Raw genomic sequence first — 23,737 nt, forward strand, 5'->3', positions numbered from 1 at the left:
TTAGCCATGAATGTCTTGTTATGGGTTCCTTCACCCACTTAAGTGAAGTCTGTTAAACAACAAGAATGGTTTGGGGTAATTGCAGAACTAGTTCTTCTGACCTCAAGACCGTGGAATGAGAAACTTAAAGTAATTTGAGAGGCCCTGTACCAATATGTAAGCCTAAATCAAAAATGGTGGCAGGGTGGGGTAGAGAGCATGAGAGAGCCTGACACAGGGCATCCCTTAGTTCCCATGACCTCCAAAGGTCATGAAGGAGATTCAGAGGTTGTCATGGGATGCTGTAGGAGTGTCAGAGAGTATCTGAGTGTGTCAGCCAAGAGGAAGCCACCATGTGGGGCAAGTGAGTCCCATAGCAAATGATCTGAGGTGGACACTCCAAAATCATTGGCCAAATGAAGACTTAGTTGAGTTTCATGGATCTCAACACAGAGGGAACAGCTGAGTTTTCCAGGAGCCATAATTACACCAGTCAATACAGAGAGAATTTCCATAATTTCTGTTGGATGACATCCACAGACCAGTCCAGAAAATGACATCTCCAGTGGAGATCAGTAAGAGCCTGTAGAGAAGGACCACATAGAAAAAAGGTATTCTTTCCTTTCCACAGTGAGATGACATGAGTCTTCCCTGTGCTATCTGGAGGCCACCAGAGGAGAAGCAAAGAGAGGAGAGGAAAGGGTAAAGAAACTTTAAAATATAACAAGTTTCTCAAAAAAGACCTTGTTTATCTCAAGGCAGCTGGGTTGTGGGGGGTTCTTGTATAAACCCTCAAGTAATAGTTTCAGTTTCTTTCTATTAAACAGTGAAAATGGTAGGGGTGGGGAGAGGTGTCTAGAGCAAGAAGAAATTCATTATAGAAAATTCTGTAAGTTACATTTTATGTGTGTATTGTAATTGTGGTGGGCAAATTCCCACCTGTTGCAGAATAAATGTATCTCTACTCACTAGCACTCCACCAGGCATGGCCAATATAGGCAAGGTATTGGAATTTTCAAGTGTGGCGCTTTGTTAACAAACCAACCTTAATTTGCCATACTAATGATTGCATTTGATCTTTAAAAAGAACTGGAAAATTTATGTAGATTCCCAGATTTACACTATTGAAACTCCTCAGGTCAGGCAATACCACTGTACCTATTGTTCCATGAAATTAGGAATGTCTGAACAAAAAGGCCACCAAGCGTTAGAGTCTAACCATTGTACAGACGGAGGAAATGGGAACTCAACTTGTAAGACTGCCAGGGGTATAATCATCTTCACTTTTCCTGGTGACTCCCATAGCAATTGCCCATCTGGCCTTGGGGGAGGTGGCCTGCTCTCTTCTTGGCTCCTCTACCCAAGCACAAAATAGACACGTTCCTGAATTCCTTGCAGCATAGCTGAGGGGGGGGGTAACTAATACCCCATGTCCCATATTTAGGACTTGCTGATAGAAGATGCATAATTACATGTTGATTAATTTCCAATATTAGGAACTCTGTCTTTAAAATATAAGTTTCTTTTTCTTTCTAAGATAATACATTTGGCAATCAAATTTTTAGTGTTTATTTAACAAACTCTTGAGTGAAGTACAATTATACCCTTTTTAGAGACTTAAAACTTGAAGTTGAGGTGGATATTTTTGGTATGTGTGTATTTGGCATTAATATAGAGCCTGAAGCACTGTTGAAAAAAAGTTACTAAGTTTTAGCAAGCTTTACACGTGGTTTGATTGCAGTTGTACATCCAAAGAAAACAAATATAGTGCCTAATTAATTCACCTTAGAATAGCAACTATTTGTTCAAAATAAGCATTTTAGTGAAAATTATAGATAATGGTTTCTAGAATTTTTAGTGTGTGGCTTTGTTATAATTTCACACTTTATAAAATGACTATTTTTTAATCTGTTTCCCTAGGTTCTGTACTATACTTGAAATTTTTCTAAAACGGTACACTTACTGTTTTATTTTGATTTTATTCTGTGATTTTACCTAATGTCCTACCTCAGAAAAAAATGACTTAGTGAAAAAAATTTTGTTTTTTAACTCATTGTTCATATGCTTTCTTTCATATATTTCTTATGGCCAGATATTTTTGGAGAAATATGAGATTAATTTCCCTGCACAGTTTTCCTTCTTGACCACTTTCATGTTTAATTGTGTCCACAATTCCTTCTTAAATTAGATTTAGAACTTTAAATAAATTCTGGTAATGCGTAGTCACCTATGTTACCTTGAATTTGTCATTCGGTCAATATATCATATACCAAATAATTAAATGTCTACCATTAGGAAATACAAAAATGTTTAAGGCACATTTCCTCCCTTAAGGGAGGGATCACACATACACACACACACACACACACACAAGCACACACACATGTATACACAAGAACTATCAGCACAAAGAATTATAACATGTGTCAGTTGAGTGAGAAGGTTGGATAAAATTATCTCTAAAAAATTTTAAGCTCTATAATTCTGGAATTGCATCATGAGTTCATGAACAAGGTGTGCTCCAGCTATTCTCAGTGGAGAGTGACGCTTCTGGACAATATTCAACTAGACACCTCTCTATTCATACTAGATACTTGTATTCTCAGGATTCGACTACAGAGGTTATTTGGGCCAATACCTCACTGGAAGTTTTAATTCTCTATTTTATACCTGTAGTTAAGCAGAGAAAGTTGTTTAACATTCAGGTAAATACAGAACAATGCAGATGACAAATTAGGCAGAAGAGATGCTTTGAATAAATGTCACAGCGTGAATGCATGATAATGATGGTGAGGTTGTAGCCAGTAGCCAGGGATCACTAGAGTCAAGGGTGAATGTCGAAAAAGCAGCAAAAATAAAACTAAATGGGAAATGGTGCCAATTTATAAGAAGCTTTGAATACAGGCTAAGGAGTTTGCATTGTATCTTATAGATTGACATCTCTGAGATTTGGGGGGACATGCATTTTGAACTGGGCAGTCTCATATTTTTAAGTATTTGTTCAAGGGAAGAAATTGAGAAAAGCATCAGATATTCTGATAAATGGAAGTTCTGTCAGAATACCACAAGGATCAAGGGAAGAATTAGGAGTTTGCAGGCAGCCTTTGGTCTTTCAGTCTGTGTGGTTTCTAGCCAACTCCCCCAAATGAATGGAACATGCCAGTGAAGAGGGACATGCTGAAATCATGTCCCTCTTCACTTCTAATCATTCATATTCTCTTTAATCTGGGGCATTTGAAATGCAAGTAAGTGACTGGCAGGCAGCCCTCCCTGTGCATTTCAAATGTGTGAGTCAACAGTAGTGGAGAGGCCTGCAAAGAATGTGGTAATGTGGTTTTATAATCCATCTGGCAAAGGTCTGTGATCTGCCTGCTGGAAAACCCACCTCTAGGCAATGTGGCACCGTTGGAGGTTTCTGAGAAAGGGATGGACATGATCAAAGTGGTTTAATCTGACTTTTAAGGATTGAAATATTAGAAATACAGAAACCAGTTGAGAAGCTATATCAGGAGTTGAAATAAGACGTGATAAAGGTCTGGGCAAGGGAAAAAATCAGACCAGAGAGGAAGGAACCAATACAGACAAGTTTACAGAGACAATTGATACGACTCGACTGATGAGAGACATCACTGTTCAGTGGATCTGGCTTTTCCTTTGAACAAAACAGGCATGGTATGTTTGAATCTTAGGTCCAATGCATCCTAGTGATATGGCCTTGGTCAAGTCACTTCACCTTCTTGATCCTCACTTTCCCATCTGTTGAAAAGGAGTAATAATATCTACCTTGAAATATTGTAAGCAATAGAGAGAATATAAAACTTTGGATCTAGAATAGAGATGGCAGTGATCATCATTTTTTATTAGTTTTGTAGATGGGGTAAAGACGGGAAGAAGAGGTGGACAGATGGGAAACGGATGATGTCTTGCACCCCAGTAACTGAGAGAATTGTGGTGTCATTGACAGAACTATTGAGCCAAAAGTTTGAGTTAGTTCAAATATATTACATTAAATGATAATTTTCTTAATTTGTCTTTATTCAATAGCTAGTACAACTATGCATTGTTGAACAGTATATTTGGAATATAAGTCAGATAGATTTCTCTGGAATGAAACAGGAAAAGTAAACAGAATGGACATTGGTACACTGAAATAGTTGACAAGACTGAATGGTGGAGAGGACTTCTAATTTCAGTGGAATATCCACTATACTACTTTGTATCTTACCCGTATACTGAATGTTTAACGTAGGTTTAGCTAAACATACAATGTGTTTCTATATTGTACTTCATCAAATGAGCTGTAAGAGTTACCACTGAAATGCAAATACTTTAGGAGTAGATCATTAGGCCCACATAAGAAATATATTTCAGAAAGCAGTTGTTATGACTGTTGAATCTAAAAATGAAAGGGTTAACGAAAACCATGTCTAAATAAGAAAGTGGGTAGGAGTCTAGGTGTACCCATCTTGGTTCAGGAATTAAAATAGTTTTCAGAAGATGTGTTAATCCATGACATAGCTTATGATTTTGCATACAGCTACTTAGAAAAAAATAACATTTTTAAAGAATGCAGTTGTTTAGAATTTTGGTCTTTTTATCTTGAGGACTAATGGGAATTTCTCCATCGCTTCTTTTAAGACATTTTATCGTGTGTAGTGAATTTTGTTAAAAGAGCAAGTTTTGAAAAGATCTGACAGCCTCTTCAGCAAAAGATCCAGGATTGTCAGCCATTGATGCAAAGACCTGAATCTGCTTTGACACTCTAGAATAGGCTTCTGGCAATGTTATGTCTTTCTTTTAGATGTTTGGATAAATCACACAGCTCAAAAACTGCATCATACATTATGCTTAAGTCATAAACAAATGCTGCTGAGGTAAGGGAATTCCACTGTACTTTCTTCAGTGATTTGAAGCTATAGATGTGTCACTCGAAAACATCAGTAAACATTTCTTGAGGGTTTGGATATGCATTCAAAATGGCTTTTATAGATCTTTTTATTTGAGTCACCTGAAAGAACTCAGCACTGCTAATTTTAAGCAGCCGTATATTTTTTTTACCATTAAAAGAGCAATGTAAACTATTTGTGAAAAAGACGTATCTATGAAGAAAGCCTTAAATCTTATGGAGTTTAGTTGGGCTATGTGGTAGGCAGAATAATGACCCCCATCCCAAGATGTCCACATCTGCGTTTTTATTCCTGGAACCTGTGAATATGTTAGGTTCAAAGAAGAATTAAGTTAGTAAACAGAATGAAGTTTTCTAATCAGCTGACCTTAAAATAGAAAGATTATTCTGGTTTATCCTGGTAGGCCCAATTAATTACAGATGTCCTTAAACTCATAAGAGGGAAACAAAAGAGTTGGTATCAGAGTGATACTACGTGCAAAAGACTCAATTGGCCATTGGCAGCTTTAAAAATGTAAGGGAGTCATGGGCCAAAGAAAACCGGCAGCTTCTAGAAGCTGGAAAAGACAAGAAATCACAGTTTTCCTTAGAGCTCCAGAAAGGAACACAGCTGTGTTGACACCTGGATTTTAACCCAAAGGGACCCACTTTGGACTTCTGACCTCCAGAACTATAAGATAATTAATATATGTTGTTTCAATCTACTAAGGTTGTGGCAATTTGTTAGAGCAGTGTTAAGAAACTGATTTATACATGTCTGGATAATAAGAAAATTTCTGAATTCTTCTCAAATTTTAATTAGAAACAAAGTTAATATATTCCATAAAATTATAATAATTAATTTTAACGTTATAAAAAACTTCATATTTTAAGCCGTAACTTAAATATATTTTATATATAAATTTGTATGTGTGTGTGTGTATATATATATATATATATATATATATATATATATATATATAAAATTCTTCAACTTTTCCTTTTCATGAATTTGTGTCTTGTTTTCAAAATCTGCTCCAAGATGTATCTTATAGAAAGTATTTTTGGCTAAGTTCTATTAAATCTCATCTCTATTCTGTTTCTCCAGAAAAAATTTTAGTACTTGAAAGTAGTTCAAAATGATTAATAATTATCATATAATTTATTTTTGGTTTCAGAATGCATTTCAGCAACTGAATATATTGTTGAAATAAAATAGAAAAGTAACATACTAAACCACGTAACTCTATTGTGCATTGATAGTTTCTATTGATACATATGTATCAATAATGTCCTGGGAGCTATAGCAAAGTGACCACTCCCATCACTGTTCCATACCTGACACCCAGGAATACTGGAAGAAAATCAGAAAAATATGACACTTTATAATTGTAGCCTTCAAAATATCAGCATAAAATATTTTAGATTGGTCATCCTCAAACATGTCTTGAAATTGTAATTAAGGATACCAGAGAATCTTCTAAATTTGAAATAATTTTTACCTTTTTTATGTTACATTATTATAAGATCAGAAGTTATTTCTTTAAAAAATCTTTTTACTATGGAAAACTTCAAACATACACAAAAGTAAACAAAATTGTACAATGAACGCCCGTGTATTCATCACCAAGTTTTAACAATGGTTAACTCATAGCCAGTCATGTTTCATCTATCCCTCACTTATTTTTCTCCTCACTACATACTCAATTTAAGCAAATCATACATTCATATAAATTTATCCATATATTTTAGTATATATCTCTAAAATATAGAATTCTTTAATATAAACTCATTACTATTTTCATACCATTAAAAACCTAATAATATCTTACTATCATCAAATATCCAGGTATTATTCAATTTATATTTGTCTCACAAATGTTGTATTTTTGGACAGTGTGTTTATTTTAACCAGAATTCAAATGAAGTCCATACATTGTGAATGATTAACACATGTTATGTGCCTTTTAAACTGTAGATCTCCATCCATGTCTTTCTTTTGTCCTGTAATTTATTTGTTGAAGAAGCCATGTCATGTATTCTCTAGAGTGTCCTCTCTCTGGCTTTTGCAGATTGCATCTTCATGGTGTCATTTGATGTGTTCCTCTGTCCTCATCCTTCTCATATATTGATAGTTGGATCTAGAGACCTTATCAGGTTCAGGATGCTGTCTGATTGCCTCTCTTTTTGTGATGTCAGCAGAATCCATTTTATTTTTCACCATTGCTTGTAAATGAGCAGCCCCTGCTCATTTAAAACTTAATGAGTATAAATTTAATCAGAATATAAACCATGGCCTAGGAAATTTTTCAGTTTTTCCAACCTGAAGTCTTTTCCAATGCCATAAATAACTGCAACAAACAATATGTCCTTTCAGAATAATGGAAAATAATACCTTAAGGGAGAAAAAGCTTATTCTTAAAAAAAGCTCATGGCTACTTAAAAGGGAGGTGAAAGGGGAAAATTTAAATAATAAAGGAGAATCTAAATATAGTTGAGAAGACATTATCTCCACCCAAGCTGAGTTAAAAAGACTAGAAAGACCATATATGAGGAAAAGACTGGATGGAGCACTGTAAGTGGTACCATAGATAACAGCACAACAACTAATATTTATTGTTGACTATGCACAAGGTATAGGCCTTTTATCAATATCATCTTGCTAAGTTCATGGAACGATTTTACTTTAAAAATAAAGAAATTGAGAGAAATTAAATAACTCGCCAAAGTCCTCTGGAGAGCCAGGGCCAGGATTCAAAGTCAGAAAGGGTGATTCCAGACTTATCTTTTAACCTATAAGCAAAATTGTTCTCTACAAACATGCCCCTAAAAGGAAGACTTACATCTATAGTTAATCAGAGGCTGCATTGATTTTTGCAACAATTTATTTTGTTGTTATGGATGTTGCCTGTTAGTTTTACACCTGAGTTTCATTGCCTTTGATTAAACTGTAGTGTAAAACCAATCCATCTAAGAACATTATATTTGCTTTCTACTCTCTACAGAGTCCAGAAAAGGGGTCTGCCTAGATGCTTCTTGAGCTATGAAAAAAGAAACATATATGTTTAAGTACTGGTCATACAAAATAACTCATAATGTTGCATATATTTTTCTAGAATTCTATCTTTTGATGTTTGTTTTATTTTTTCTACTCCTTCTATAATCTACACATTTTTGGCTACTCAGGTAGTGGCAAAAATGCATTTTCATTGTTTATTCTCAATCTACTAATCTTTTCATCATACAACTAGACACAAGGGTTAATGTATATTCACAAATAAGATGCAAAATTCTAGGATTAGGTCTCATAATTTCTGCCTTCAAGTTATAATGTAAATCAGTCCATGGATTGAGAGGATTCTCTAAGACAAAATGTAGAATACAAATGAATGAAAGTAAACTTTGGATCTGAACTGGTAGTATATTCCTCTACTTGGAACATCCATATAAATAAGACACACACACACACACACACACACACACACACACACAAAAATGCTTGGTTGTCCCTGGCCCTTGAGAGGCACCATTGCATGGTAGAAAAACCACAGGCTTTGGAATAAAATTGACTTGATGGGAAACTCTTCTCAGTCTCTTGCTGTAAATGTGACAGTGTGTGTAACCTGTTTGAGCCTTATTTTCCCTACCATAAAGTGGGGATATTAATAATATATGGGTAAAGTACTTGATTCGCAGTGATAAAGCCTCTCTTCAGACAAACTTTATTCAGGCTCTTCTGAATCCTCTTTTTGACCAGGCTTCACACTTGGGCTCTGTCCTTCACTCACTTAGTACAGTTTTAGCAAGAATTTTGTTGGATCAGTTTGTGAAAACCCCTCACCATTGATATCGGATCAAATTCCTCATCCCTTACCCTTGGTATCTTATCACCCTGGCCTGCCTTCAGCAAGAACCCTCTCAAGTCAGTTTAACCAGAATCCCCCTACCTCTGATGTTTTCTCTTGATAATTTTCCATCCACAGCCCACACCCCACTCCTTGGTTATACAGCTCTGTTTGTCTTTATTTCCTTGAAATCAAGTTCAGTTCTACACTAAGGTCTCTTTTCCCCTATTCCAATAGTTCTGGAATAAAATTTGCCTTCACCACTTTAAGATCTGCTGTCTGGATCTTGTTTTCTCTGAAAGTAGTGGCATTCCAGAAATTTTAATTTTTATATTATAATGAATATATTCTGTTTTAAAATTTCAATTCATATGCCCTACCACTTCCAAATGTGTAAACTTCAAAGATAATGTAAAAGCATACAATTTAGGAAAACCAAGAATGCCTCCCCCTCCCTGTTTCCAAAGTATATAAGACTTGGCACAGTCAAATATTGAGTACTCATTCTCAGTGAACATGACTACCAGGGGAAAATAGTATAGAAGTTAGCTAAGTTTCAAATCTTAACCCAACCAATTACTATCTTTGTAACCTTTAGACAATTTACATAAACACATTGAGGATCAGTTTCTACATCTGTAAAATAAAGCTAATACTGTTTGTATTATTAGGATAAAGTCAAGTTAATGTAATTAAAAAGATACCAAAATACAGTGGCTTAATGATATAGTTTATTACATAGTTCTGAGGTGAATGATGTGAGGCATCATGGTGACTGTAACCCCACACAGTGATTCAGGGACAAAGACATCCTCCATTAGGTTATCCTGCCAATTCCTAGAGTGATGTTGTCATATGCATGATGGAAGTGGAGTAGTTGCCATGTCTGAGTTCCTGTGAGAATGAAAGTAAAAGATATTGTGAAGGAGGAAAACCCTATATATCTGAGATTGCATACATGACTTCCACTCAAAGTTCCTTTGCAAGAACTTTACCACATGGTCATATGTAACTGCAAGGAGTCTGGAAAATAAAGTCTATCTGGGAAGACATTTGATTGGAAAGAAAGGGAGATGGAGTTTTTTGTGTTTATTAGCAGCCTCTGCCATTTTTTACTTAGGATTGTTGTGATGATTAAATAAGATTATCTATAAGAAGTGTTTCTACAATGCTTAGCACTTTGCAACCACTGAAAAAGTGTTAGCTGGGCTGTATTTTTGTTGTGTGACTCAAATATTCTATGATCTAAGCCTTAAGGAATCAAGGTATAAAGTAACTGGTGACTAATGAATGCAAGCATATATCTAAAGAGCAAATTGATGAAAGTATCTGAGAGCTAGAGCTATTCAGGATTCAATAAACAGTAAGCTCTTACTCATACGATAAACAATCTACTAGACACTTCATATTGTTTCAGTAAACCTCCTAACAACCTAAATGAGTTAAGTAAGATTATCCCTGTTTTTGAGATAGAAAAATGAGGGTAAAAGAATTTGGTCCAAGATCACAGATGTGGGTGATGTTGGAACAGCGATGGAGCAGGATTTTGACTACAGTTATTTTAATTCTGGAGTTTTCCATCATCAATTGCTCTGTTTCAAGGATGGGGGAAAATCAGGAGATATTAACAAATAAAGTCAATTGACACAATCATATTTGGGGACTTTAGATAGTGAGTCATATTCATGAGAAAAGAATTCCGAAGAAATGAAACAAGGAGATTATATCCTTTATATTTCATCACCACTAAAGGGAAAAAAAATTAATTGCTAGAAACTTAACTACAAAGGTTATCTTGGCATTGTATTTTGTTTTACTTATGGATGGTTTTGATGAAGTAGTTAAAAATCTATTTGGTCTCTTGTTCCAGAATGATCTCTCATTTCATAAATTATAACCTTGTCTATAAAGTTTTCTGAATAATGGAGAAACTATAAAAGAAATTTCCTGCAAACAGAAGCAAACATTCATAAAGCCAGTTAATCAGAAATTTGTTAGTGAACATCAGAAATTTCAAAATTACATAGAAGAAAATAGTAAGATGGAAAAGGACTTAAGATGATGGGAAAATGTAACTTAACATGAAAGTAAACAACTGAAAATGTTTTATTTTTGTAAAATCAGTTCAATATATTTTCCATATACATTTGTGTGTGTGTGTGTGTACCTCATCCCACTTTCTACATATAATTTTTGTGTGTTATATGTACTCCTAAAAGACCAATGGGGCTTAAGATGAGCTTTGAGTAATGGCTAAGATTTGTACAGTACAGGAGAAGAGGAGATGACATTTCAGGTAGAAGGAATAACATGAACAAAGATGAGACAGTCATCATGTACTAAATCTGGTCTGATCCTGAGAAGGGTTAATTTTGGCAGTTAAGAAGAAAAATTGGGAGGCAGGACACACATTGGTTAACGACATGGACTTTTTGAGTTATATGAGTTTGATTCCTGGGTCAACTCTTGAGAACTGTGTAATCTTGGACAGCTTTCTTATCCTCCCCAAGTATTAGTTTTCTTGTCTTTAAAAATGAGGATAGTAAAAAAATAAAATGATATAACTAAAGCACTTAGCAAAATGCCTGGTTTATAGTAAGCATTAAGTAGTAATAATAGTATGGAAACAAACATAAAATGTCTAGTTGTGGGATTGAGGAACTAGTAATTGTTAGTTCTCTGAATAGTCACATCAAAAACATTCAACACATGAATATGTAAGGTAGATTTGTCTGGCACTTGGATGTCATGCAGTTTGCAGTGAAAGCGTCTACCACTTTTTTGCTGGATTAACCCAAGTACTTGTCTCCCCACACTCTTCTTTCCTTTCAATTTCCTGTCCTCATCACTTAAAATATTGAAATGGATTACTGCTTAACAAATGAAAGTTTTGAATGATTTTTGTTAAATCATCTGGCTTTACTTATACTATAATGTTTCTCATTTCTGTTTTTGGTTTCTGCTGATGTGGCTCATTGTTTCCTTGGGTGATGTTCAGCTTAACCTTCCCACCTCCAAGGTTAAGATCTATGCAGAGAAGGCAGCCAGAAGACAATTTTATTTGCCCCGAGCCCCCAACACACACCCGAAGTAGGCAGTTTCTGTGCCTGGACTAAGTCTCCTGAGCAGTCTTACAACCCCTCCCTCTTCCTCTGGCCTTTGTGCTTTTTCAGGTGGAAGGAGAGAAACCATGAATGATGTTTTCTTTTTTGTTTTCTGGGAATACTGAGATGGGGTAGAGGTCAATAGGACTTTCTTTCTATATATGCTAAATTACAATTGCATCTCACTTCATGGCCTGATGCTTTCTTTAAATCCAGACACTAAGCAGATACCGATATCTTTAAATTTGGAGGCACATCATCAACTCTCCCAAGGCCTGTAGTTATTGCAGAATCAGAGTGGGTCAGCAGATATTTCGCATGTACAGCCAAAGAGCTCCCGTGATTGTAGAAAGCCCTGGTTTCTAGGAGTGATTTTATTGAAGTCCTCCCCAAAGTGACTTGGTGGAGAGGGAGGTCACCCACCCTTCTTCCACAGAGGAAGGGGTGAAAAGAACCTACTCATCTCAAACACTATACATTTTACAATGCAGAATATGACTAATTCCTCCTCTCCAGCCTGTTCTTATATAGCCAGAGAAGTTGTGATTTCTGGTGGTGGTAGAATCCATTCTACCTCTTCCTTAGTGAGCATTGGTGGATTTGTTTAAGAAAGTAGACTTTTGAGTACCTTATTCATCTGAACTTTGGACAAGAACGACCAATTCCAGGACATGTGAAAAATCCCACTCAATATTCTATTAAAATATTATCAAGCATTTTTTAAGCTCTATTCCATGAGGTAGAGATGATTAGTATCCCAGTTTTAGAGATAAGGAAACTGCGGTCTCTTGAAGATTAAGGAACCTGACTCCTGATATACAGTTGGTAATTGGCTTTGCTAGGATTGGGAATCGTATTTATTATTCTCTGAAACCACTTTCATATTTCCACTGTGGCAGTTTATTTCAACCAGTAAATCTATTCAGTCTCTATAACTTTAATTTTTTAGCCAAATCTATAGAATTGAAAAATTATATTCAGTAAGTCTATGATTTAATCAGATTCTCTCAGTTAAAATACAAGATATAAATCTTGAATTATCAGTATTATACAAGTAAACAAGCAAAATCTGATAGATTTCTACTTATATATTATTTATAGGCTCAATTTTAAAGAGAGTGGCAATGCTCATAAAATAGAGAAAGCAAATAACCTTGTGTACAGAGTGAATCTGCCTCTCTCTATTTGATAAGTTAGGGCTGAATTGTTCCTATCTATCACTGAGCTGTTTGGCTTTAAGAAATAAAAGTGATCATCTCATTATAAATTCTTGGAAATAACATCTACTTAAAAATAATTCCTTCAGTTGGCCCACACTTTGCATTTCTCACCTAGAAAAAAAAAAGGTAAGGATGAGCAAAAGCAGGAAAAGAAATACAGTGTCATTGAGGTTGTTAGGAAGATTATATTAGCTATTCTCCTTAAACTCAAATGTGTTAAGTATCACTTTATTTAAGACATTTAGATATATTTAGCTTTTTATTGCATTTTTCTATTATGCAAGTGAAATGGTTATTTCAAGCTTCCTGGTGGTTGGTTTTGTAGGAGCAACTTGGGAAGAGAATTCCAGTTCCACAGAGAGTTAATTAATGTGGAAAACAGGCATTACCCACATCAGGCTGCCAGTTAACATCAGGACAGTTTGCCTTCAACACACGTGTGACAGGATGGATGGCTGACTCTTAGAGTTCATGTGATGAATTTGAGAATTGAATACTCTCACGTTGGCTGAAATTCCCACCTTGCAAAGAAGAGAAAATTAATGATGGATATGTAGGCAGGTAGTAATTAGTTAGTTAGATGGATGGTTAGGAGGTAGATAGGTAACTAAGTACGTAGGTAGAAAATTACTTTGTTGGTGTCTTTACACTGAGCATAGATGTATTCGTAACATCTTACGAAGAACCGTCAAACCAATAAATGTTGGGCATCTTTCATGAATACAAAGAAATGTAAGACCTTCAACAAGCTTATGTGGATGGGAAGTAATATGTAAACGTAACAAAAGTTAAATGATGAAGTACCTAATTATCATTTTAAGATAAACATTGGGCTGCAGTCATAAAAAGTGCGTGCAAATGAGTGTTCATTTATACCGATTTGGGAGTCCTATCCCTGTTGCATCTATCATCTATTTATCTATCTATCATCTATCTATCTATCTATCTATCTATCTATCTATCTATGTATCTATCATTTATCTACTATTATCTATCTCCCTATTGCTCTATCCATCTATCTATGTAATCTATTATCTATCTCCCTGTCAATTTATCTATTTATCTATTTATCTATCTATCTATCCATCCATCCATCTATCCATCTATCACCTATTATCTATCTCCGTCTATCTCTCTCTCTCTCTCTCTCTCTCTCTCTCTATCTATCTATCTATACTATCTAATCTTTCTACCTTTGTATTTTATTGTAGAAATGGATCATGTACCAACTATAGTCAATAGTCGGGAGGTTTCGTTTTCTCTTCTGATAGTTGAATAATTCCCTCTTGAAAAGAAGCCCTTGCTTTCGGTAAGATTTATCAGGTTAAAAAAAGGTTTTGATTTAATATTTGAAGATGGACTTAATCTCCTGCTGTGCTTTAAGCATTTGAAAACCTGCTGCAAAGTGGCATTTCAAAGACAGCTTAATATTAAATTCAGTTTGCAATATTCATATCTAATTGTTATAGGAAGCATTGTTCTGTTAATAAGTAGCAGAATAACAATGTTATTATGTTTGGTTTTCATAGGCCTTTTTAGACTTTTGTCAAAGGCTGCTGTTCTTACAGATGTGTAGAGAAACATTTATACAAACATGAACCCTTACACTTAAAAAAATATGGATTGTCATTTTTTATTCAGCTAAGATATTCTTGAATTGGTACTGTATTTTCTTATTTTAAAAAGTCTAGCTCTAAATTCAAATCCACTGTATTATAATGTAAAAATACCAATGAAGATAATGTAATACATGCAAAACATATGCCATCTCTTCTAGAACATGATAAAATAACTTACTGAAGCCTAGGTATTATAAGTTAATTATTTTGAGTAGAGTGGAGATATTGATTGACATTTCTCTTTTATTTCAGCTGTTCTGTATGTTCAGAGTATCTTTATACCCCCTATACAGCAAAAAAAAAAAAAAAAAGTCTTATGTTAGAATACTACTTTTATCTGGAGAAGAAAAAAACGATTGAGCATACAGTCATTATTAATCATTAATAACATGACAGAAAAGTTGACTGCAGTGGGAAAAATTAAGTCAGTTTTATTATTCATTAAGACATCCTGAAGGAGTTAACTTTTCATAGAAAGAATAGACAATAGAATTATATTTCACTTTTATGATGTGAAATATGACCATTTGCTAAACTGCTTTGCCTTTTTATAATCAGATTTTCCCAATGATTTATGGGAAAATACTAATTTAAATGATAATATTACCATCTGTCATCACCATCATTCAGACTTTGTTGTTCAGGTTTTTTTGCATCACATAAATGTTAATAATTTTACCTTTTCAAAGGAAATAACTTATTTTAATGTGAGATTTCAAAACATGTTAACTATTAGTATAATCATTAAAATTTATTTTAAATACTGTTTTCTGTGTCCCACGTTTGATCTGAGCATAGTATCACTTTAGATACAGTCTTTGACCATAACTATGGCTTCTGAAATGATTATTTTCTTACAGTAGTAGCGTAAGTATGTAATTCATCTCCAATTGTATTATATTCATAGTTTGTGCTCATTATCACTTAGTTTTACTGGAAAGATGTCAGAAGAAGTTGTCTGGTCTCACAGCAAAATGACAAAGTATTTTGTTCAGTTCATAAAATAAAGTATTAAAATTTTAATATCTGCTTTATTTTAGGGGCCATATAGTATAATATTAGGGATCATTTATAATTTTTATACATTTTTTCTATAGATGATATTGCCTCTTCATTAAAGGGAAAGTTGAAGGTCATCCAATGTATTTTTCCTAATTTTTTTCCTTTTTCAATGTTTTAATATCTTTACATCATCTTCCACTTCTCTTCTGTCTTTCCTCTTTCAGGAGGATACCTATTCAACCTATCCATCCATTCTTCTGTGAGACTAATACCTTCATCAGTGCCTTCTCTCCCATTTCCTCAGACCTTCTAAGACCTTCTTTTAATAATTAGCCCATCTTTCTCTTGCTTCCTTCATTCCTTCAACTTCCCATTTTTTCTCATTTCCTTTCTGGCCAAATTTACTGAAAATTCAATCTTATTGCCTCTATTGAGTTTATATTCATGCCTAACTCACTGCCATGACTCCTCTTCCTGACACTTTACAATACAGATTGAGTTGTTCCCAGGCTCTACTGAACATTTCTGAGGAGGGATAAAATTCTCAGGGTATGTATCCAAAAAAGAATCACTCTAGCTATTGAGGCAACAAACCCAGTTGCAGGAAGAGGAGTTAGGACAATTTTCTAAAGGTCTAGGGGTAGAAGATGGTTATCTGAAAGGATGGGGCAATGGAAATGGCAAGAGGCAGAGAACTCTAAGAGATACTTAGAAGATAGAATTACAATATTGATTTACTTGGCAACCATATAACCCCATCTGAATCCATAAAACACTCAGCTATAAAATAGGACATAAATATAATACTATTCTCCTTCTAGGTAATACATGAAAAAGAATATATGTAGATTTTACTGCACAGTGAAAAGTGATAAGCAAGTTACAGATTGGGATAGTAAAGTACTCTCAAATTCATTCTTTCTTCCTATGGCTTTAACAAAAAATAAGAACGACAACAACAACAAAAAAGCATCGTGCTACTACGGAGAGGAAGTGAATTTTCAAACCAGAGCAAAAAACCATTGTTTTATAGCTTATATAATTAATGTAGGCTGTAAATCCCAACTTTAAATTAGGAGTACTACATAAGTAAACCCAGCTCGTATTTCTTTTTAACATACATTCATTTCAGATAGCAAGAAAAAATAATTTATAAGCCATGAGAATTGAATTTGAACTTGAGAATTAGTTTAGTTCTAAACCCCACATGGGTGACTCATAAAGTTGACACTCATCTTTGAATAATATTATGTCCCTAACAAAAGAATTAACAGAATCTTATTAGCAAGTTGTGTTATGTAAATTTTACTGTATATAATCCTTGCTAATTTCTCCACTATTCCATTTGCCTTCTCACTGGGTTTATTTTTCCCCATCACTAATTATTTAAGATATTTGTTTAAGAAGAACTTGTTGAGTGTTTGCTCTACTCCAAATACTGTGGCAGTGCTGCAGATACAAATAGAAATTAAAGGCGTCCTCTATCCTTACTTTCAAAGGGCCACTGACCTGAAAGTAACTTCTCTCTGCCTCAGGGTCTTTGCATACACTGTCCTCTCTGTCTGTAAACTTCCCCACTACCTTGTTCTCTCTAGATGTCCTTACCACATTCTCAGAACAGCCTGCACTTTTCCTTTGCAGCCTTTACCACAGTTGTAATTAAATAATTATACATGTAATTATCTATTTAATGGCTCTATCTCCTATTCTACTCTAAGGCTGAGAGCAACTGTTGTTTCCCTAGAGCTTAGCACAGCACCTGGCATATAACAGCAGTTCAAAAATACTTGTGGAATGAATGAATGAATGAACAATGAATGAAAACATGATGCAATTGCCCAGAGAGGGCAGATGGAGGTAGAAAAGGAGACAAGCCAAGGACAGAACACCAAGGTGACCAATATTTCAGAGGCAGACAGTGCTAAGAAACAGAAGAGATAGAGGTACCTGAGGAAAAGCTCTATTAAAAATAAAATAAAATAAATAAATAAACTTTGAACTTAGAGTTACAGTGTCAACAGTGTGTAAATGTGATAAACTGTAGTCTCAAATAGGCCTTCCCTGACCCCCTTGTTGCCCCATCCTCTCATCCTTATGATTTATCTTCACAGCACTTATTGAATGTTTTATATACTTCACCCATCTACCCATCTATCCACGAGTACACTTGGATGTATTATTTTTATAAATTTTATTATTATTATATAAACATATAAATTTTCTATTATCCTCTTGGACCACATCAGTAATGGTATTGGAGAATGTGTTCTACCTGATAGCATAACAGATTTCTCAGGCAACTTTCTGCTCAAGAAAGTTTAGGGATTTGAGAGTCACAGAATCTAAATCTCTAACAGTCACAGAATTTTTGAGTCCAGGCCGAGAGTTTCTTTGGCAGTATAACTCTCTTAAAAAATTGATTCTGGTTAGTTCCACAAGCCAGTAACTATCTCCACAGATATTTCTTTTTTAAGCAGTTCATAGATCTGTTTTCTTTCTCTCTTTTCTGGTTTTCTTACTTACTGGTTTTCTCTCAATTTGAAGGACAATCCTCTGAGGTTTTCTAGCTTCTGAGTGAAACTTACACCTTAACCTGATTTTTTTCCGAGTCAATTTAAACTCTTCCGGGGTTAAAACAGTAGGTGCGAAGGCCCTTTCCTTGGTGTGATCTTTGCCACAAAACCAGGTTTTAATCAGGCTTTGTTGTGCACAGACCTTCTATTTTTGTTCTCAAATGATTCAGCAATTCTTAAAATATAAGTCTCTCAATTTTTGGAATCTCTTGAATATCTTTCATTTCTTTACTGAAATGCACCTCTTCTAATATCATGCCAAATGCAGTCATTTACACAAAAAGCACACTTAAACATCTGTCCTCCAACCCTTTTCCTGATGCTGCCAGTTCATTAAACATACATGATTCTTCACAGATCATAACAAGCAACAGTTTTACCAAATATTTTGTTTCTGTAAAATATGGATTGCCATCTTTCCAAATTCCAATGTCTGTTTCCATGCTACCCTAGCCCGATTGCTAAGCTAATGTCACATATTTTAATTTTATTGTTATTGCAACAGTCCTCTCCTTGTGCAATTTCTATATTAGTCAGGATAAATTAAGCTACGTTGCAATAGCAAACTACCCCTAAATCTCAGCAGCATAATCCCCCAAATTTGATTTCTGTGTTATAAAAAGTTCAGATGAGTGAGGGCCAGGGTGTCTGTCTGGGCACTCTGTGCAATAATTCTGACTGCCTCGACCTCATGGCCATGCCATCTCAACACCTCATGTACAATTTCCAAAGCAAAGGAAGTACACCTCTGCTCACTGCTCTGGGGCTGCCTTGTTAATGTGAGAGTGAAGGCTATTGTTTGTCTGGCTCAGGGCTGCAAGCCAAACTTAGAAGTTCAAGAGAATTAAAGAGCCTTGGACACAACTTTGACTCATGGAAGCAAGCAAATTAAGTTTTCCCCATGTCTTCCTTTAGACACAACTGACCTGACCTGTAGTTTACTTAGGTCTTGGAGGAAGTTTCTGCAAGATCAAGCAGTTCCGGTCAAGGTGACTGGAAATACATCTTCATATTGAATCCCTCTCCTCCCCTTCCCCACTCCCCTTGTCCGGGACTCATGCTCCCTGGGTTTGCAAAACTGAGAAAGTAACAGGTAAAATAGAAATGAAGACAGCATCCTAAGAAGGACTCTAAATTGACTAAGAAAGCAGCCAAACTCCTTACCTATCATTCAGGATCTTTCCTGGTCCAGTCCTATCGACTGTGAAATGCCATTTCCCCTCAGAAATCTGATTCTTCCATTCCGAAACATTGACCATAGAGTTTTTGTTGTACCTGTTAAGGTACCAATTATTTTTCTTACTTTGATGATAACTTTGGGGAGTGCTTATACATTAATACATTCAACAAATAGTGACTGAGAGCCAGGCTTTATACTGTAGCTAAAGCAAGAATTAAATCAAGAAGACAGGGATGCCGCCGTACAGTACCGGTGGGAATGATAAACTTGGATACAGTCATTCAGTAATTAAATCCTGACACCAGAACACAACTCAGATCGACCTCAATTTCAGAGCCACACTCTCATTTCAAAGCTCTACTCACTCTCTCAATAAATATTTATGAATTGTTTCACTCTTACTATGTGAGTATAGTGAGTTATTTATTTTCTACATTTGGGTCTGTGGGAGTGTTAAAGTATTCCACACATCACATTTTAAGGTCAAGTGATGGTGAAAGAAATTGTCAAGAAACTGCTGCTCTGAGGACATCTACAGAACTCACATGAGAAAACACATTTGAGGGAGGACAATTAAAACCATATATGTAGCCGTGTAAGAAAAAAGATTTTTTTTTTTTTTGGTAAAAAATAAATTCTTCTTCCCTCCCTTCTCCCTTCTTTCCCTTTCTTCTTTCCTTCATAACCACTCTGGCTCTTTGTGTGCTATAACCTTGATCTTTATACCTAAGTAAGCTTTCTAACTCTCAACGTTATAAAGCTCACTAAAAAACAACTATGATATATTCACTTAACTAAAGGGCACAAAAATGACACACTGACTCCATTCTTTAAAAAAAATAAAAACAAACTTGCAGAAGCCTTTTTTTATAGTGTTGCAGAATTCCTCTGCAGTGTCTAACTTAATTTCTCTGGTGCTGTGATGCAAATATTAAAGCAAGATTTTAAAAATCAGCAAAAAAACTGATGAGTGAAATATCAGCCAATTTGGGTACAAAGCATACTTTCTTTGGCTATTGTTATGGAGTCAGTATTTGTAGGGAATGAAAGTTTCTTAATGTGAAATCTGTGGAAATAGAGCCTTCCAATCTAAAAGCTAATGCAAAAAAACATTTGTATCATTGGCAAATCAGTGATGTTTCTCATCTCTAGAAAATCATATGAAATAGTTCACCGTTATTTTTTTTAGTATTTTTTCTTAATTTTGCTTTATAATATATATTAAGCATCCTTGATAAGATACAGAAGATAATTCCCTAAAATGTAGGGAGACAATTTCATTAGTATATTCAGTCTGATTGTGGCTTTCTTTAGTAAAAGTGTTCACAGACTCACTAAAATGTAACTTGATTTTTAAAAGTAGAAACATGGCCCAATTAATTTTACAATTAATTCATTTGTTCTACAAAGCTTTGATTGTTTCTTCTGCCTAAAGATTTTATGTAGGACAGTTAGAAAGACAAGCTCTACAGTCAAGATGGATAATTATTTTATTCACCAACTCTTCTAAATATAAAGCTGCACTAATAATAGGAAAATTTGAAATGATCATTAACATAGTTATCTATGAAACCAAACTACCCTTTGGCTGGATGACTAAAAAGTTATAAAGCATCATGTCAGTGTCTCCTAACAATAGATCTTGATTTTGACAAAAAGTCTCATAATCACAATATTTTAATTTTCATAGAGTATGAAATTACTTGCTCTAAATAAGCTAGGTATCATCTAAAATAAATAAATTATCACCCTTGTCTACTTCTAAGGTAAACATGACCAAAATTAATATAAGTACAGATGAAAGTATGAAAATTGGAAGTAAAAATTTGAGAACATTGGACCTCAAGCAATATAATGCTAGAATGACAACCACATTGTCTAATCCAGAGGATGTATGCATGCATGTAGGATTTGAGTTCTACAAATTTAATTCAAGGCTCAAGATACTAAAGTTGGTGAACATTAGGGATTCTAGATTTTTAGGTTGTGCGTGATGGGATTCGGTTTGTTTTTGTGGCTTAAAATTAATAATTTCCATTAAGGAAATTGCAATGCCTTCTCCATACTATAAAGCTCTTTATGTGTACTTGTAGGGTTAGAGCGGCTTTGAGGATGCAGACATGTTCCCCTGCATATGTGAGTTGCAGACAGTATCTTGGTTTATAATGCAAATTTTATGTTATGTGTGCCGCAAAATAATTTTTAGTGCATACCGTCAAATTTCCTTTATAAATTTGTTAGATTACATAAATCTATTGTGCATTTGCACACGACATGGGATTTACATTTGATTCACTCACTTTCACGTTGCACATATAAATCTAACAATTAATAAACTTATGGTCTTCTTCATCTTTAATCAGCAAAGAATAAATCATCTGGATAACAATCTTATACGAATATAAAAAGGTCTTGGGAAGAAAGCGGAAGTAATGTTCATTTAAGAATTTATTCAAAAAGAATAGCCTGGCCATCTTGTGGTAAGAGCTGAAGCAGGCACTCTCAGCTCGGCGCGGCCTGCTGCAATCCGTGGAGGAACGCGACGCCGAGCCACCATCATGCCTGGGCACTTACAGGAAGGCTTCGGCTGCGTGGTCACCAACCGATTCGACCAGCTATTTGACAACAAATCGGACCCCTTCGAGGTGCTGAAGGCAGCAGAGAACAAGAAAAAAGAAGCCGGCGGGGGCGGCTTTGGGGGCCCTGGGGCCAAGAGCGCAGCTCAGGCCGTAGCCCAAACTCCAACGCGGTGGGCAAACAGCTGCATAAAGAGTCCCAGAAAGACATCAAGAACCCGCTGCCTCCCAGCGTCGGCGTGGTTGACAAGAAGGAGGAGATGCAGCCACCTGTGGCACTTAAGAAAGAAGGAAAAAGACGCGTTGGGAGAAGACCTGATCAACAACTTCAGGGTGAAGAGAAGATAATTGATAGGAGACCAGAAAGGCGACGACCTCGTGAAAGACGATTTGAAAAGCCGCTTGAAGAAAAGGGTGGGGGGCTTCCCTGGTGGCGACCTCTTGGAAGAGGTCGAGGAGGTTGTGGACGGGGAATGGGCCTGGGAGATGGCTTTGATTCTCGTGACAAACGTGAATTTGATAGGCATAGTGGAAGTGACGGATCTGGCCTGAAGCATGAGGACAAGCGTGGAGGTAGCGGATCTCACAGCTGGGGAACTGTCAAAGATGAATTAACTGACTTGGAGCAATCAAATGTGACTGAGGAAACACCTGAAGGTGAAGAACATCCAGTGGCAGACACTGAAAATAAGGAGAATGAAGTTGAAAAGTGAAGGAAGAAGACCCAAAAGAAATGACTTTGGATGCGTGGAAGGCCATTCAAAATAAGGACCGGGCAAAAGTAGAATTTAACATCTGAAAACTAAAAGAAGGTGCTGACGGGCAGTGGAAGAAGGGATTTGTTCTTCATAAGTCAAAGAGTGAAGAGGTTCACGCTGAAGACTTGGTTATGGATCACCATTTCCGGAAGCCAGCAAATGATATAACGTCTCAGCTGGAGATCAATTTTTGAGAGCCTGGCCGCCCAGGACATGGTGGCAGGGGAGGATGAGGTGGCCGTGGGTGTGGTGGACGTCCAAACCATGGCATCAGGACTGACAAGTCAAGTGCTTCTGCTCCTGACGTGGATGACCCAGAGGCATTCCCAGCTCTGGCTTAACTGGGTGCCATAAGACAACCCTGGTTCCTTTGTGGACCCTCCCCTTTGAGGCTTGCATGCTTAAGGATCCCAAACAACTAAGAAATTTAAAAAAAAAAGAAAGAAAAGACTGTCATTCATACCATTCACATCTAAAGACTGAATTTTATCTGTTTTGAAAATGAACTTCTGCTACACAGAAGTAACAATATGGTAGTCAGTTTTGTATTTAGAAATGTATTGGTAGCGGGGATGTTTTCACAATTTTCAGAGATTATGCATTCTTCATGAATGCTTTTGTATTACTGCTTGCAAATATGCATTTCCACATTTGAAATATAGGTGTGAAGAGTGTGTACCAGTTTAAAAAAGAATAGCATAAAATAGATTCTGTGGACAACTTTGCATATAAATATAAGGGTCTGGAGCCTCAAAGAAACCAAATTCATTGTTAATTTTTCAAAGATGAAAAACTAAACAAAGTGGCACATTACATAAATGAGCCACTAATGATAAATAATGAAACAGTTAATTTTCTCTAGTAAGCAATGACAACAAATTTTTGAAAAGTAAACATTTAATTTCATGTTGATTAAAAAAATAACGAGGTTTGATTTCAGTATTTTAATGAGACTGAACTAATTTTGTCTTAGCCTATCAAATAGTGATTCTAAAA

General features: G+C 35.5%; 1 pseudogene; it reads left to right on the top strand.

The window, feature by feature from the left end:
* Window positions 1-21,965: 21,965 nt before the first annotated feature.
* On the top strand, window positions 21,966-23,213 carry LOC101279458 (plasminogen activator inhibitor 1 RNA-binding protein-like; annotated as a pseudogene).
* The last annotated feature ends 524 nt before the right edge of the window (window positions 23,214-23,737 follow it).

Source organism: Orcinus orca, chromosome 18 (assembly GCF_937001465.1).
Source record: "Orcinus orca chromosome 18, mOrcOrc1.1, whole genome shotgun sequence".
NCBI lineage: Eukaryota > Metazoa > Chordata > Mammalia > Artiodactyla > Delphinidae > Orcinus > Orcinus orca.